Below are 17,897 nucleotides of genomic sequence, written 5' to 3' on the forward strand. Positions count from 1 at the left end.
TCAGTATTTTTTGGTCACAGATTTATATTCTTTTTTCACTTTATGATTTCATCTTTACGCTTCTTGCTAGCTGCGTATCTGTTAGGGGACAGCTTCTATTTCTGCTGTTTTCATTATAACTTACTTGTATGATATTTAGCTAAGAAGTGAATTGATACATTTTTAAGAGCAAAGCCCTCTTATAATTACATGACGATTAGGTTAATTTCATCCCAATGTCAATACCAGTCAATTTTCTGGGCTCCACGTATAAATATATTAACTCAACAGGAAATAACTAGGTTTTTATCACTCCATCCATGATGACATTTTAACATCTATAAATTTTCCAAAATTTGTACTAAAATGGGCACCTTAAGCTTTTACTACCTTATCGTATTGCTTCTCATTGACATTTTTTCCAAAAATAAGATGCTTGAAATCAAACCAAGATTTGTAGACTGTTTACATTTATAATCACAAAAGCAATCCTCATCAACACGATAGATTGCTTAAAGACATTTTGAAACATATCATCTTCTTCCCTTCTCTTTTCCCTGGTCGAAGTATCAAATTTCTGGTAGTAATTAGGGAAGAAAAGAGAGTTATTCAAATTTCACTGGCCTGGAGGACATTTAAGGAATTCTGATGTTCCAAGCTGTGCCCATGTTTTCTCCATGTATCAAGACACATTTTTTTTTCAGTGATTCAGAAGGACTTTAATGATCATACTTCTCCAAAAGAAGATGACAAAATTCAACTTTTCACAGGTTGGGTATAAATAAAATAACTGCAGTTCTCCCAGCAACGATAATATGGAGATACCATTCTCATCTCTGATAAGCCTTGCAGAGACTCTGAATTATTGTTGCCATGGGAACGGTGATCTGGGATGGCCTGACTTCTATAGTTGAAATTGTAGGCCAGAGGTGGCATTTAACAATGTTTTTGTAGCTATCCCAAGAAGAACACTGTTATTAGCCTTTTCTATTTTCCCTAGTAACAACATTTTGCCTGTTGCTAATAGAGCAATTTTCTGGCAGGTCTGATTAGTGAAGATGGGCAATTTCACTAATTAGTCTCTTCCTGCAAATGGCCTTTCACTCAACAATAGGCGTTGTGGTTGGGATGGAGAATGGTTGGATACCTGGATGGATATCTGCTTCAAACCCTGTTCATTTTGCTTTGCTTCTATAGAAAAAGTCTGAATGAGGGTTTGAATGTCCCTTCTTTTAGCTCTGTGGAACTATGGACACAATTAGCCGATGCTGAACAATATCCATTTAGAGCATCATCAGTGCGCATGTCAAAGGACTGCCATTCTAACTTTGAGATATTCAGATCCACCAGCTTCTTCTTTCTGTAAAATTCCATGAGTCCCCTGCACCAGACAGCACCCTATTCAGGAACAATTTTACTGAACCTGCTGAGTCTGGTGGCTCTGAAGGGAGAGTTTGGCTCACTCAGACAGTTCAAAACATTGTGAAAGAAAAAGTCAAACGTAGGGCTTTTCAGGAAGAACAAATAATTGAGGGCTTTTTGCTGAGTTTGTCCATCACATGCATGTGGGGCTCTGGGTGCCTCAGTGACCTTTGTGTGGGAACATGTGGATCTTTCTGCCCATGATCACGTGTGTGCAGAGAAGAGAAGGGTAAAAAAATCAAGGCTATGCATTTTATCTGTTTTATCAGTTAGGACTTTGGTAAGTGGGATTCTAAGGCAGACAGGTTGCTGGGATGTTGATTATTCTGTGGTCGTAGGGTGAAGAGCAGGAGGATGAATTCCAGTCATCAATTTAAAGCAAGCCTTGGGAAACAGCAAGCAGACACCAGCTAAAGATGACTTATTTTCATCTAACCCTCTTGGGAGAGCGTGCTGATGCTCTGGGGAAACCCGATTGATCTCTGAATACCCACTAGAGCGTTGCAGCATTTCACGGGAAAAGCTACAGGCTGCAAAATCCTAAATGGGTGGTAAAATAAATACATCCAACTCGGAGAAAGGGCACAAGTAAGACTTGGAAGATGGAAAAGCAGCACTGAGGTGCATGCATGTGCTGAAGACCTTTCCAGATCCTTCTGATTGTGCCAGCTCTCTTCCTGAGGACAGAAGGGAGAGAGGAGGGGCCCCCTTCCTCTGACTAAGGACAGGGTATCTGTATATTTGTATGATTTGCAGGTTCCTAGGCAGGTTTGCCTGACTTCTACTTCATAATTAGAGATACTGTATTCTACCTTGAAGGGGAACTTCTTTGAACTTTAGCCAATGAAGAAGTAAAAGGGACTATTTTTTGAAAGCAAAAAGGGGTGAAGGAAGGGAGGGAGGGAAGGAAAAGAGAGAGAGAGAGAGAAAGAGAGAGAGAGAGAGAGAGCATAAGAATGTTAAAGATAACTTTCACCTATTTCCTGGTTTTGTTGAAAATAAGACTGTGGATGCGGTCGTGGGGCCTGAACTCTAGGCCTGAGTGCTGTCCCTCAGCTCTTCAGCTCAAGGCTAGCGCTCTACCACTTGAGCTATAGCACCACTTCTAGCTTTTCTGCTTATGTGGTGCTGAGGAATCAAATCCAGGACCTCATGCATGCAAGGAAAGCACTCTACCACTGAGCCACCTTTGCAGCCCTGATGTCTAATCTCATAGTCATGAACATAAGCACTGATCCCTTAAAGTTAGATTTTAGATGACATCTGAGATGACACATTATGAACTTGAAAAAAAGAGAAAAAGCTTAATTGGGTCTCTCTTGAACATATGTTAAAATACTTGGCCTCAGTCCCACCTGTGGAGTTTCCAAATCAGGTAATTTGGGTGAGCTGAGACGTTGCATTTCTGACAAGTTCTCAAGGGCTCCGGACCACACAGAAAGCTATAGGTTCTAACGATATGCTCCATGCTTTGTCTATTACTTTGTCTCTCATTTCCACCTTGTTTTTCATAGTAGCTGAGTTAGCACAACCCCTCCCAAGGCCTCTCACTTGAGAACTGCACACTCAGCCCATCAGACAGGGCTCATTTCATTCAGCATTTGTTTTTTCTTTTGTTGTTGTTGTTTGAAGCAAAAAGATGAAAGGCTGGTGGGGGGTAGGGGGTGGAAAAGAAGTATTTTTGCCCAAGGTTACAAAGCCAGTTAGTGACCAAGTCAGAGGCAAGAATTTCTAACTCCAGATTTCTAATTTTTCTTTTATTATCAAGGGAGGGACTTGAAGCATGAGAAAATGGGAAAGTTTGGCAATTAAAAAAAATGCCAGTCTGAGGATGGCAGTTCAAAGCCAGCTCATGCAGAAAAGTGTCTGGGACACTCTTATCTCCAATTAATCACACAAAGAGCTGGAAGTTGCACTGTGGTTCGAGGGGTAGAGTGCTAGACTTGAAAGTAAAGGAGCTCAGGAAACAGCACCCAGGCCCAGAGTTCAAACCCACGGCTGCCTCTCCCCTCCAAAACATGCCAGATCATGTAAGCTGGATGTAACTATGGTGTCAGGACAACATTATTTTGAAAATATCAGCAAGGCTGACTTTTGAAGCCCTGACTACTTGTCTAATGGAAGACAACAAGTTAGGCATGAGCTAAGCCAGGCATGAGAACTATCACCACCCAGCAGTATTTATAAAACAGTCGAATGAGCACTTTGCCTCTGTGCTGAGTACAGGACAGTGCAGTAATGGGGGAGTACAAAAGAAGAGTCAAAAGAAAGAAAACAAGAGCCCTGGGTAAAAAAAAAAAAAGTGCTAATGGTGTTTGGGAGCAGTTGCTGCTGGCTAAGGAAAGAATGCTTCTTGCCCTCCCCACACACAGGGAAAGCCTGGATATGGACTTGTAATCGCTTCAAGAGTTCTCATTTCTTATAAAGAGTTTGGATAAAGCCCAGACTTTTGCCTGGTTTACAAAGCCCTGTACAATCAGTCTTATCTGCATCAGAGCTATGATTCCTAAGTACTCTCTGTTCCATTCCTGGGGTGGTCTCCCAAGCACCCCAGCACCCTGCTTCAAAGAGCCCTGGGAACAAGAAATTTATTTATATACCCACAGCCTGTCTTGCACAGCATTTTGTTTTTGCCTTTCTGAAAAAGACACAAAGATATAGAGAAGATGGTGAATTTCCCAAGGTCGATAGACAAGGTGTAAAATTGTCCAGGTCTCCTCATCGGCACGAGTGTTCTTTCCTTAATCTCATACAAATAATCACTTCAGATGAACTGTGAACAGTATCCCGCCCCGCACTGCTTCCTCAGTGACCCAAGTCCCTAAAGAGTCAGCTTTTCATGTTATTTTATTTTTGTTTCCTCTGCTGAGTGGGGTTTGTGAACCACAGATAATCTATACTTACCTCCTGCTTCATGTGAATTCTACTCACTGTGGAGAGGATGGAAAATTCAGCTCAGGAACGGAATGAATTTGATGGCAAGTAGTCAAGAAGCAACAGATGGGGGATAGACTCATCCGGAAACACTGATGGTGATGGTGTATTCTATGGGCATTTGTTTTAGCCCAAGGTCTGAGTGATGCAAACCGTGTGCCCAGTCAATCATGGTTAGGGAGAAAGCAGTTTCTTAGGCTAGACTCCCTGATCATGAACAGAGAGGTTCTCTAAAGTCATGAATGCCTCATGCTCTGGGTAGTTCTGTCTGCTTCCTCTTCAACATCCTAAGTAGACTCAAGGGGTCTACTTCAATGTCCACCTTCCTCCTTAAATCTCTGTCCCCACCTTATTCCTTGCCTGAATAAGTATTCAAGAATTATTGAACAGTCTGATGACACACGTGTAATTTCAACTACTCAGAGTTTGAAGTAAGAGGACAGAAGTCTGAGGCCAGACCAGGCAAAAGCATGAGACCTTATCTTAAAAAAAAAGGATTGGAGGCATGGCTCAATTGCTAGATGCTTGTCAAGTGCAAGGTCCTGAGTTCAAATCTCAAATGGGGAGAAAAATGGGGAGAAAAACTGCTGGAAAGGGATACAGGCATGGGACAGCACGGTCAGGCTTTCCAATGAATATAAATTATTATGAAGTTTGAACTCGACAAATGTCAATATATAAGTCCAACTTCAGCCACCAGAGCGAAGAGTTAAACTATTTGTTCCCCTCCATTTTCTTTTTAAATGAAGAAAGCATCTGTTTTATTTTTTCAGGGGGCATTTTGGAACGTCCATCCCAGCTCCATCCTTTTGGTGATCTAACATCTTCCTGCGATGGGAGCTGGGGTGCTGTAGGTGAGGTAGGGTGTTATGAATGCCATGTAGATGCAGTCCTCTGGAAGAGCCCATGATGAGACAGTGATGGAAGGGATTCTGCAGGAAGCACTCTGTTTTCAAAGGATTTCTCAAAAATAGCCAAGTCCTCTAATGATGCTTTTTCTTCCACTACCTAAGATGTGTGTGTGTGTGTGTGTGTGTGTGTGTGTGTGTGTGTGTGTGTGTTGTGTGGTATTTGTGTGTGCCAGTCCTAAGGCTTGAACTCAGGGCTTGAAGGCTGTCCCTGAGCTTTGCTTTTTATTTTTTTTCCCTTCTTCAAAGCTACAACTCTACCGATTTGAGTCACAACTCCATTTCTGGCTTTTTGATAATTCATTGGAGATAAGAGTCTCCGGACTTTCCTGCTCAGGCTGGCTTTGAAATGGGATCCTCTGATCTCGGCCTCCTGAGTAGCTAGGATTACAGGCGTGAGCCACTGGGGACCGGCTCATAAGATTTTTATTCTTTGTGTGTGTTATTGCTATTTTGGTTTCATGGTAGTTATATGGAGGAGGTTCTTGAAAGAGAGGAAAAAGATTGGGAGGAGCCTAAAGCAACAACCCATGGATCCCTTTATCCTGTTACAGCTAAGAATAAAACATTCAAGTACAGAATGTTTCTTCACTACTTCTTGGGTTTCCCACGGACTTCTGCCTATTTAGCATGTTAAGTTTAGGAATCCCCTCTCTCTCTCTTCCCAGTGCTGTTAGGAAAATGGCACAGATGAGCAAATGAGAATCTTCAATGACAAAGAAACTAGTATGTGTGCTTCTGCTAAAACTTGTTCTCAGGGAAAGAGCTGTTCTGTCAGTAACATAGTCTTAAGTTAGGAGTTAAGACATCAGATCGACTACTGAAATTGCTGAGTTGAGGCAACAGAAGGGCTACATTTTGTTTGGACCCTATCTGGCCTATCATTCCATCATCACCTGGATTCCCTGCAGCCTGCCAAGGAATGGCATGAGCCATTCGTCCCTATAGATGATCATATGATTTGATCTTATTAAGAACACAAGACTGTACAAGTGGCTTTTAAGATAAAGAGACATGTCATCATGAAATAAATATGCATGCCGCCTATGGATGTTATCACTGGTAGTGAGTGTAGGAAAGGTGTTTGTTCTCTTCTTCATAGATCAGTTGTCAAACTTTCCTAAATTGCCTGTAATCCTCACTACTCAGGAGGCAGAGATCAAGAGTTCAGAAAAGAATTCATCAAAACTTTTGTAAGATCCCATTTCAAATATAAAAATCTGGGCTCAGAGGCATGTGTCTGTCATCCCTGCTATATAGGAAGAGTAAATAGGAGGATCATAGTTTCGTCTTAAATATGAGACCCTATTTGAAAAAAAATAATGAAAGTAAAAATGGTTAGGGATGTAGCTCCTTGTGGGCCCTGAGTTCAAACACCAGGACTGCCAAAAAAAACAAGTATGAAATAATAAGCTTACATAATAATAAGTTTAAATTAAAAAGTCTGAAATAATAAGTTTAAATAATAAATTTCTGAGTAAAACATTATTGTTTAATGCCACATTTAGGAATACGTTGAGTACCTGCTATGTGCCTAGGTACAATATCAGTTATAAATCAGGGAAAGCCAGTCAGGAATGCAGAGAATAATTAGTGTGGGGGTAATACGTGTAAGGTGTTCATTGTATAGACATGATAGGATTGCTGGAATTAACCACCTTTGGCTAAAATGGTTTGACAAAACACAGGAATCAGGAAGGGGAGTTGTGGTTCAAATGGTAGAGTGCTATCCTTGAGCAAAATAGCTCAGGGACAGTGCCCAAGCCCTGAATGCAAGCCATAAGACTGCGACCAAAACAAAACAACAACAACAGCAACAAACAAAAACCAAAACAGACCAGGAATCAATCTCATAATAAAAAGAGAACACAAGGATAACTATGCTCATTTTGGATAAAAGACTTCCTTTTCTCCAGAATCTAGGAAGCAGAGGGCTTGGTACTCAGTCATTTCTCACCAGCATCTCTTAACATGAGTCTCCCATGCTCTGTAGCTCTCCAAGACAACAGGCATTCTGCAAGGGCTTACAAGCTCATCCACGACTGCACAATAAAATGGAGCCTGAATTTACAGTCTGACTCGGGGAAGGAAACAGTAATGTCACCCTCTACTTATTTTAAAAGTATGTTGGCAACACTCCACTAAATCATAAAGATGAGTTAATTTAAAGACTTGCCTGCTCAAATAGCAACCAAGTCTCAGTTAATTTCAGGCTCTGCCTTAGCCAAAGCCATCTATCAAAAAGGCAATAATTTTATATTAGGTAATTGTTATAAATTAATATTTTTACTGCCCTTAAGACTTTACTGATTTTTTCTTCTTCTTCTTCAATCATTGGTAGAAAGGAGGCATGCTTATTAAATAGGGCTAAATAGTTTTGGAGTCTAGAAAAAAAGATGAGTAGGTAGATTGAGAATGTCAGTGTTAGACTACTAGGTACATTTTATAGAAAAAAATCATTCAGGCACGGATAATAAATGAGGTTTATTCTTCATTAATAGGACTGTTGCCTAGGCAACCTCTAGCTCACAAAAGTATTTACATCAGCCCCAGCGCAATTTTCTGACACTGAGGAACAGCTCCATAGTATCACTTCACTTCTACCTCCAAGCCTGGGAATTTTATTATGAATCTCAGCTGCATTATTCGTCTCAGTTAAGGTGACCTCAACACCCCAGTGGTCCATCCAACACATGTCCTAGTCAACCCCATTTTCAACAGATTTAAACACGGGCTCTTGATACAGTGAATAGATCCATAGGAGACCTGATTAATGGCTTTCTTTTGAGAAAAGAGAGAGAAAAAAAAAGCAAGCTTTCCTATTATGAGTTGTTTTTATTTTCCTGCCTGTCCAGCAGAGGGCAAAGTATTTTAAAGCATCCAGTGTCATGCATATTAATGTGCATTCAAATCACGCATTGTTTTCCTGAAACTTTTATTTTCCTAATGCCTAATTATCACTAAAGAGCTGAAAGCACTTTCAACCACTGGGAAAGCATGAATTATACAACAATGTGTGTGTGTGTGTGTGTGTGTGTGTGTGTGTGTGCGCGCGCGTGTGTGTGTGTGTGTGTATGTGTATGTATGTGTAGGGAGATAATTTGGCAATAAGTAACAGGGAACATTTGCCTAGAAGAACATGGGCCTAGAAGAGTTTTAGGAAATTTCCTGGAGAAAGTAATTGTATAGTTTAAAAACAATGATTGTGTAAAGATACCCACCACAATTTGATCAAATGTCATTTTGGGGGGCTTTTCTTTTTTTATTATATATATTTTTATTGTAAAAAATATTATACGGAGAGGTTACAGTTACATGAGTAAGGTAATGAGTACATTTCCTATCAAGCATTGTTACCCCTTCCTTTGTTTTTTCCCTACCATCCCTTCCTCAATTCCTCCTCCCCCCCCTCCAAATTGTAAAGTTTTTTTTCAACATAGTGTCCTGTACATCTCATCGTCACAATGGGTCAACCCTTATCCCCATTCAAGCATTCAGCTATATCCCTTCCCCTCTCCACACTACGAAAATGTATATGCAAGATGCAGAACACCAGAATCACATACAGTGAAAACAGGATAATAATGTGGGGGAAGAACATACAAAAGAAACAAAAGAATCACATAGTGCATTGTAAGTACATTGAAAACAATAGCAAGAAAGAAAAAACCACATGTGTCCCTGTCTTGGGGTACATTTCACTTAAATCATCTTATATGGTCATATGTACATAGCCTCTGACCCTCTCTGCTTGTCCTAGACATGTACTAGTCATTGCAAATAAGGGAAAGCATGGGACCTATGTTTCTTTGGGCCTGGCTTACTTCACTTAATATAATTTTTCCCAAATCTTTCCATTTCCTACCAAATGGGGCAATGTCATTCTTTCTGACGGAGGCACAGAATTTCATTATATATATGTACATACATATGTACATACATACATACACACACCACATTTTCTTGACCCATTCATATACTGGGGGGGGGGCATCTGGATTGGTTCCATATCTTAGCTAAGGTGATAATGCTGCAATAAACATGGTTGTGCTGGTAGCTTTGGTATAACCTTGTTTGTGTTCATTTGGGTAAATGCCCAAAAGTGGGATTGCTGGGTCATAGGGGAGCTCTATGTGGAGTCTTTTGAGGAACCTCCATACTGCTTTCCAAAGTGGTTTAACAAGTTTACACTCCTACCAACAATGCAGTAAGGGTTCCCTTTTGGCCATATCCCTTCCAGCATCTGTTGTTATTAGACTTCTTGATTCTAACTGGGGTGAGACGGGGTATCTCAGTGTTGTTTCGATTTGCATTTCTTTTATGGCTAGGGAAGTTGAGCATTTCTTCATGTGTCTATTGGCAAAAAACCCTCTTATATCTTCTTCAGAGAAGTCTCTCTTTAAGTCTTTAGCCCACTTATTAATCGGGCAGTTGTTTCTTTGAGGATTTGTTATTAGGGGATTTAATTTTTTGAGTTCTAAGTATATCAAATATCATTTCTTAAAATGATTACAAGTATACTTGGTGACTCTCTTTTCTAGGACAGCCCTGAGGGAGGCTAGCAAGGAGTTCAATATGTGATTTAAGAAACGTTTGTCAGGGTCCAATATTGAGGGGGATCACTTGTCTCAACATAGTTGTGCATATATATATATATATATATATATATATTTTGGGGGGGCAGTCGTGGGGCCTGAACTCTGGACCTGGGTGCTATCCCTCAGCTCTTCATCTCAAAGCTAGCATTCTACACTTGAGCCACAGTGCCACTTCCAGCTTTTTCTGCTTATGTGGTGCTGAGGAATTGAACCCAGGGCCTCGTGCATGCACGGGAACCACTCTATCATTGAGCCACCTTCCCAGCCTTGATCCTATATTCTTGTACTTACAATATTATACCTATATATAAGAACTGTGCCTTGCTTGTTTCTTTTTAGTGGGGGATTGAACTGAATTTGGTACTAGGGATTGAACTCAAGACTTACCTTGCAGCTGGAATAACAAGTGTTCACCACCTAGCCCAACGATTGAGTGAGGAAAAAGTCTTACAAACTTTTATGCCCAAGTTGGCCTGGAATCATGTTCTCCTTATCTCCATTTTCCAAGTAGCTGAGATTAGAGGCTTGAGCCAATACTCACCTTAGAGTGTAACTTTTAAATCAATTATGCTATAACCAAAAAATACTACACAGTATTTACAAATGACAATGTAGACCTCAATTTACTGACATGGAAAGAGCCTGGAACATATGGTCTGAGTTAAATAAGCAGACCACAGAAACAGTATATGCTGAAAATTCTGCACAATCTATGACATAAACTGTTCACTGTAATTTAAAATGCTTGGTATAGAACTCTTCTAAACAACTCATTATTGAAATTTATATTTAAAAAATACCAGAGATTTGAAAAAGTTAAAAATAGTATTTCTTAGGGCAAGGGAAGAGGAAAAGAGAAAAGATCACTGTATATTTAAATCCATTTGCTTTTTCTGACAGCCATGAGTATCCTTAAAAGTTTGTATTCTTAACAAAATCATTCTTCTAAATTCACTTCATTTTCCAACACAATCAGTGTGTAACTGTACAGATTGGCCCTTTTCAAATTATCTAATTTTTTTCTAACACTTGAGGAATAGAAACTACTTTGTCAACATGCAGTAATGGCTTTGTCTCTGATGATTGTTGGAGCTGTACAAATAAAAGATGTCTGACTACTTTAGGTCCACTCAGAAAAAAAATCAGGGACAAGAAAGTACTTCTGGTCTAGAATGCACTATCCTGCCACGTGTTACCTTTTCCCTTTGTGTTATCTAAACTATGTTTTTAGGCAACTTTTAATGCATGTATACATGTCTTATAGGCTCAAGTTGAAAACAGATTCTAAAAGATTAAGGCAGCAGTTACCTACAGAGAAGGGCCTTTAGTCCGGCAGGAGTTTGGTAACTATTCCTGACTTACGAATGACTGAAATTACAGTGCTGTGTACAGAGAAACTATGAGCCCAAGATTTACATAAGCCTGAGATTCAATCCATTGTACCCATGATAAAATGGTAGACCATGGCTATTTGCCTAGTCTCCCAGAGGCCTGGATTCTTTCTTAAAAAGTTATTTGAAAATGCTAAATACAAAAGGCTTACACAGTTACATATATCAGGCAAGGAGTACATTTCCTTTTGGATAATGCCACCCTTTCCCTTGCTCTCTCCCAGTTTTTCCCTCCCATCCCACCCACAACTTCATTTTCAATGTGGTTTCCATTGCTGCATTTATTTACCCTTTGTTCACTCATTTCTGTACACTCCCAAAGACATATAGACAAACAAATAAGACAAAAAGAAAACAAGAACAGTAATAAAGAAAAAAATCTTGTTTCCATTTCCTGGAATTCATTTTGATACGTACTATTTTGTATGATCTGATGTACATAGGCATTGTGCCTTTCTGTTCCTCTCCTAAGAATATCCTCCTTTGGTCTCACTGTGTGTGAATGCCTACAGACCTGCAAAATTTATTATGTTCCAATGTATTTTAGATCTAGCTTCTACATCTGAGGGAAATCGTGCACCATTTGTCTCTCTGAGCTTGACTTTACCACACTTAACATGATTTGTTCTTGGATTGTTCTAGGAGGTTTGGGTTCTTTATCCTGAATGTTGTCAAGGATTCTTTTTCTTAAGGATCAAGTGAAATAAAATGATTACAGTAACCATGCACAGTGCCTGATAGAGAGGGCCCTCAACTAATCTTTCTTCTGTTTTACAACTGCAGAGAAATATAACATAAGGCAGAGGAATAAAGCTGATCTTCACTGAGTCTAAAATTTAGCAAAGAATCAGCTATTCTTATTCATCAACCACTGTCTACACATCATCAACCCATCTAAACTGAGATCTTACTGCAGGGGCCTAACCATGACAGGTCTTTTCTGGTTCAACTCTGGTTCTCTGTTCTCCACCAATGCCCAGGCACTTGAGTGCCCTGAAACCAAGCTTTGAGGGGTTGGTGATATTTCTTGGTGATTTTGTCTTTTGTTCCGCAATGATATCACTTTCAGGCAGTACCTAGATTCCACGATCTTTTTCTTCTAGCACCAAACATTCCCTCTTTCCTCTCCCAATAATAATAATAATAATAATTAATAACAACAAATTCATGGACATGTACAAAGAAAAACTTTCACTAATCTCACTCCATAAGCATTATTAATGTTAGCAAGTCAATGAATATCTTTCCAGACATTCATTTTTATTTAATTTTTTTGTGCCAGCTCTAGGGCTTGAAATCAGGACTTTAGTGTTGCTCTTGAGGGTTTTTTTTTTTTTTTTTTGCTCAAGGCTACCTCTATACCACTTTGAGCTACACTCCCACTTCTGGTTTTCTGGTGGTTAATTGGAGATAGGTGTCATGGGCTTTCCTGCTTGGGCTGCCTTTGAACCTTGATCTCAGATCTCAGTCTCCTGAGTAGCTAGTAATACAGATATAAGCCCAGATTGCATTCATTTATTTATTTATTTATTTCACTTGTGGCGCTTAAACTCCATCTAGGCCTGGGTACTATCCCTGAGCTCTTTGTTCAAGGCTAGTGCTCTAACACTTTGAACCATAGCTCCATTGCTAGCTTTTGAGTGGTTAATTGGAGGTAAGAGTCTTACAGATTTTCCTGCCTGGGATGGTTTCAAACCATGATTCTCAGATCTTATCCTCTCGAATAACTAGGATTATAGGAATGAGCCACTGGTGCCTGGCTGGTTTTTGTTTTTTGAGACAATTCACATATAGTGCAATTTGCCTAAAGTATCTTACCATGTGCACAGTGTTGTTCAGCTCCCACATCAATCAATTTTAGAATCCGCTCAAATTTTTTTTCATGTTTTTAAGTATGCAATTTTAAATTTTTAAAATTTTATCATAATGTGATGTCAGAGGGGTTACAGTTACATAAGTAAGGCAATGAGTACATTTCTTATCTAATATTGTTACCCCCTCCCACCTTTTCTCCCATTTTTCCTCCTCCTCAATTTCCTCTCCCCCCCTTATAAAGTTCATTTCCAATATAGTATCTTTTGAGTATTGCTGTTGTATTGGTTCACCCTTTATCCTTTGCTTCTCCATTATGTTATTTTTCCTTTCCCCAAATCAGATAAACCTATATACAAGACACAAGGTACCAAAATCAAATACAGTGACAATGGAATAAACCGAAGGGGGGGGGGAAACAAAAGAAAAAAAAAGAACTAACTACACATAGTACATTAAAAAACAAAAAGAAAACTCTTGTTTCCATATCTTGGCGTTCATTTTCCTTCATTCTTTTTTTTTTTTTGGCTTGGTCATGGGGCTTGAACTCTGGGCCTGGGCGCTGTCCCTCAGCTCTTTAGCACAAGGTGAACGCTCTACCACTTGAGCCTCAGTGCCACTTCTGGTTTTCTGAGTGGTTTATTGGAGATAAGAGTTTCATGGACTTTCCTGCCCAGGCTATCTTGGAACCATGATCATCAGATCTCAGCCTCCTGAGTAGCTAGGATGACAGGCGTGAGCTACCAGTGCCCGGCTCTTTCATTCTTTTTAAAGGCATTTTAGAATGATGTTCTGGAGCTTATCTATATTTTAGCAGGTACAAGTGTTTTCACTCTTTGTCTCTTTGTCACTATCTGTCTCTTTTTGGTGCTGGTCTTGGGGCTTGAACTCCACTCTGGGTGCTGTCCCGGTGTTTTTTTGTTCAAGCTTCAGCCACAGTTCCATTTCTGGCCTTTTGGTAGTTAACTGGAGATAAGAGTCTCATGGACTTTCCTGCCTAGTCTGGCTTTGAACCATGATCCTCAGTTATTAGCCTCCTGAGTAGCTAGGTGTGAGCTACTGGTGCCCAGCTCTGAACTTTATTTTAAATAAAGCACATATGTCATGTCCTTACCCTGTTTCAATTTCTGCTTCAGTAGTCTCAGAAAATCTTTCCATCTTTTTTGGTCCCACTTGTGAATTTCAGTGTCCCCCTTACAATGGTTGCTAAGAATTGAAGGAATGTAACTGCAAGTAACAAAAGACAAGCCTTGTTGGTAGTAAAGGTAGACAGGAAGCAGGTTCAATTTTAGCTGGAAGTATCTAGAATCTGTGTAAAAATCTCATCTGTCTTTACATCCCCTCAGATATCAGCACATGTAATTAACAACTTTTGTTTTGCATTATTGTTTTCCAGCTTCATTTAACTAAAACATGATGGAGGAATTTTTTCTAGTACCTTCCATTACATAAGTAGTGCCTAGAAACTTCTCATCAAGCCTTTGCCTTTAACTATCACATCCATCCTAGATGTATTTCTGTAAAATAAAAGATGAAATAAGAATAAAATAAAATAAAAAACCCACCTAGACATACAAGCCAGACATAGTGATTCAAGTGTATAGTCCCAGCTACGCTGGAGGTAGAGATGAGGATCATAGTTCAAGGCCATCCTGGGAGAGAAGTTAGTGAGATCCATCTCAATCAATAAGCCAGGGGTGTTCATATGCACCTGTCACCCCAGCTACATGAGCGGCAGGAGGATGCCAGTCTGAGACCAATCCACTAGTAAAACTTAAGACCCTACTTGAGTAAAAAAAGAGAAGGAAGCCGGGCGCCGGTGGCTCACGCCTGTAATCCTAGCTACTCAGGAGGCTGAGATCTGAGGATCGCGGTTCAAAGCCAGCCCGGGGCAGGAGAGACCGTGAGACTCCTATCTCCAATAAACCACTAGAAAACCGGAAGTGGCGCTGTAGCTCAAGTGGTAGAGCGCTCGCCTTGAGCTGAAGAGCTGAGGGACAGTGCTCAGGCCCAGAGTTCAAGCCCCACAACCAAAAAAAAAAAAAAAAAAAGAGGAGTATGGCTCAGGAGGTAGAGTGCTTACCTTGCTGAGTTCAAAGGCCCTGAGTGCAAACTTCAATACTGTCAAACCCCAAAACAAAGCAAAACAACAATAACAAATATATATATTAAACCCCCAATTTTTCAATTGTGAAATTTAGGAGTCTTTAAATTGCTCTTTTAAAAATTATAACTTTATTGTTGTTATTAGGGGTTATAGAGAGGGGTTACCATTTCATAAGTCAGATAAGGAGTACAATTCTTTTTGGACAGTCACTCTTTCCTTCACTTTCCTCCAGTTAAAATTACTCATTGAATTGCCATAAAGTCTTCCTAGAAATTTCTGTAGTTAGTAACTAGGCTGTGGATAGCAGCCATGTGCAGACTATGGGGACTTGTGCTGGGCTATATTTTGGCATAAGAACGAAGCCACTCAGGGCTTACATTAGATCTTGGGAAAATGACCTCTAAGTTTTCAAGAAGTGATTTACACTGAATTTGGAGGGCAGGGAGGAGGATGCCACTGGAAAGTTTAGGATGTTCTGTATTTGGTAGCTTGAGGCAATCACGTTCTACCCAGCTGTTTACAATTATATAAACACAGCTCAAGACTCTCAAAACCAGGGAGATCTGATTATTGGAAGTACACAGTAATATTCCAGCCAAGAGTTTTAATTTCTCAGCATGCTCTTTAAGACTTGAGAATTATTGCTTGCCCGATCTCTTATCACTTTGAAAGGCAGTGATTGGAGGGAGGGGCAACCTGCCAAAACTCAATCCCAAAACAAAACCAAACAAATTCTAGCTCCTTTTAAACTCTAACCTTCAGTTTCAAATACAGTATGGTTCATAAAACTAACTATCTAATCTCAAGCAGAGTCCATGGGATTTCTATTGACAGTGACTGCAAGTCAATGAACGTATTGCTGAATTTACTTGTTGCTTACATACGCTCACCTTGCTTTTTTATTTTATATTTTTTTGTATGCAGTCCTGGGTCTTGAACTCAGGGTCTGGGTGCTGTCCTTGAGATTTTGTGCTCAAGGCTAGCATTCTACCACTTGATCCACAGCTCCACTTCCAGCTTTTTGGTGGTTAATTGAAGGTAAGAGGCTCATGGACTTTAACTGCCTGGGCTGACTTTGAACCATGATCTTCAGACCTCAGCCTCCTGAGTAGATTACAGGAATGAGCCACTGGCATCCACCTTTCTTCTTTTATTTTTGCTGGTACTGGGCTTGAACTCATGTTCTGAATGTGCTTCCTTGACTTGCTTGTTCTACCCCTTGAGCTATACCTCTAGCCTGGCTTTATGCTAATTAATTAGAAATAAGAGTCTCAGGGAATTTTCTGGTCAGGTTGGTTCTCAGCCATAATCCTTCAGGTCTCAGGCTCTTACATAGCCAGGATTGCAGGCATGAGCCCCAGTGCCCAGGTCATCTTACTTTTTTAAGCTACTTAACTCTTTCAGTGGCTGCCTTTCCTTTACTATAAAACAAGAATGTGAGGAAGAGATTGAAGAGGTACAAGGTAAGTATTCAGGCCTTTGATAAATTTAGTATGTGTGTGCGTGTGTGTGTGTGTGTGTGTGTGTGTGTGTGTGTATTTTCAACCAAAGCCTGTAGACACACAGTAATAATGGTCTATTTTTTTCCTAACTTGTGTTTATGCTTCTTAATATATCATTTACTGATTTATAACTAAAATGTGGCCTTGATGATTTATTTTTAACTGCTAGGTTAGTCTGGATTTGACTTTTTATTTAAATTACCAGCCACAATAAATTCAAGCATCCCTGATTCAAATAAACATCAATAATTTGACTCATTTAATATTCATTCAGCAAACGTTTATTAGCCATTTGCCATAGGCACAAACTAAACAATGAAAGAGCATGAGAAAAACAATATAAGTTTCTGGAGCCTTGCAATAAATCCAACACTAACTGGTTGGCATAAAGCTATAGGTCACATCTCCTTCCCATACAGTAATCTATTTCAACTAAAAGCAGTTAAAAATCAAATATTGGCGTTTCAAGTACCTTCCTATTTTAAATATTTCTATTATTATTTATGTATTTATTTTTGTTGGTCATGTGGCTTGAACTCAGGGCCTGGGCGCTGTCTCTGAGCTCTTTTTGCTCAAGGCTAGCATTCTACCACTTTGAGGTACAGCTCCACTTCCAGTTTTCTGGTGGTTAGTTGGAGATAAGAGTCTCATGGGCTTTCCTGCCCCAGGGTTGGCTTTGAACCACGATTCTTGCATCTCAGCCTCCTGGGTAGCTAGGATTATAGGTGTGATCCACCAGCACCCAACATAAATATTTCCTTTAAAAAGGGTTTTCTGGAAGGGAAAATGCTTATACAGCAAACACATGTGAGTGACACATTGTTAGTTCACTGAATATATCATCAGAATATTTGATATTTGATATATTAAGGGGATTTGAAATATATATATATATGTATATGCATACATATTGTCAGGTTTTAAAATGAACTGTATTAAACCATAATACAAACAAAACTGGAGAGCTCGCCATGGTAACACATGCCTGGAATCCCAGTAGCTGGAAGTCTGAGATGAGAGAACTGTGAGTTTGAGGCCTGCCTGGAATAAAGCAAGACTCTGTCTCCAAAGAGGAAAAAAATAAGTAAATAAACAAATCTGGAAGGGAAGGAGGGAAAGTATATTTTGTTCTTGCTGTATGCACAGTAACAATCTGCAAACACATTTCCCTAAAATCAGAATGATGCATGGGCCACAGCACACAGGTGATGGACAGATACTGTCTGTTTTCATATGTGGTGAAT

The 17,897-nt window shown here is 39.8% G+C and overlaps 1 protein-coding gene and 1 long non-coding RNA gene across 3 annotated transcripts in view; one reads left to right on the top strand and one right to left on the bottom strand.

Annotated features, from left to right (window-relative positions):
• Positions 1-17,897, bottom strand: part of Cap2 (CAP, adenylate cyclase-associated protein, 2 (yeast)) — a 102,369-nt gene that overhangs the window by 69,552 nt on the left and 14,920 nt on the right. The window lies entirely within an intron of this gene.
• The window catches only part of LOC105996369, a 51,407-nt gene that overhangs the window by 8,280 nt on the left and 25,230 nt on the right, over positions 1-17,897 (top strand). The gene's annotated exons all lie outside the window — the stretch shown is intronic.

The sequence above is a fragment of the Dipodomys ordii genome, unplaced genomic scaffold (genome assembly GCF_000151885.1).
Source record: "Dipodomys ordii isolate 6190 unplaced genomic scaffold, Dord_2.0 Scaffold130, whole genome shotgun sequence".
In the NCBI taxonomy this organism is placed as follows: Eukaryota; Metazoa; Chordata; class Mammalia; order Rodentia; family Heteromyidae; genus Dipodomys; species Dipodomys ordii.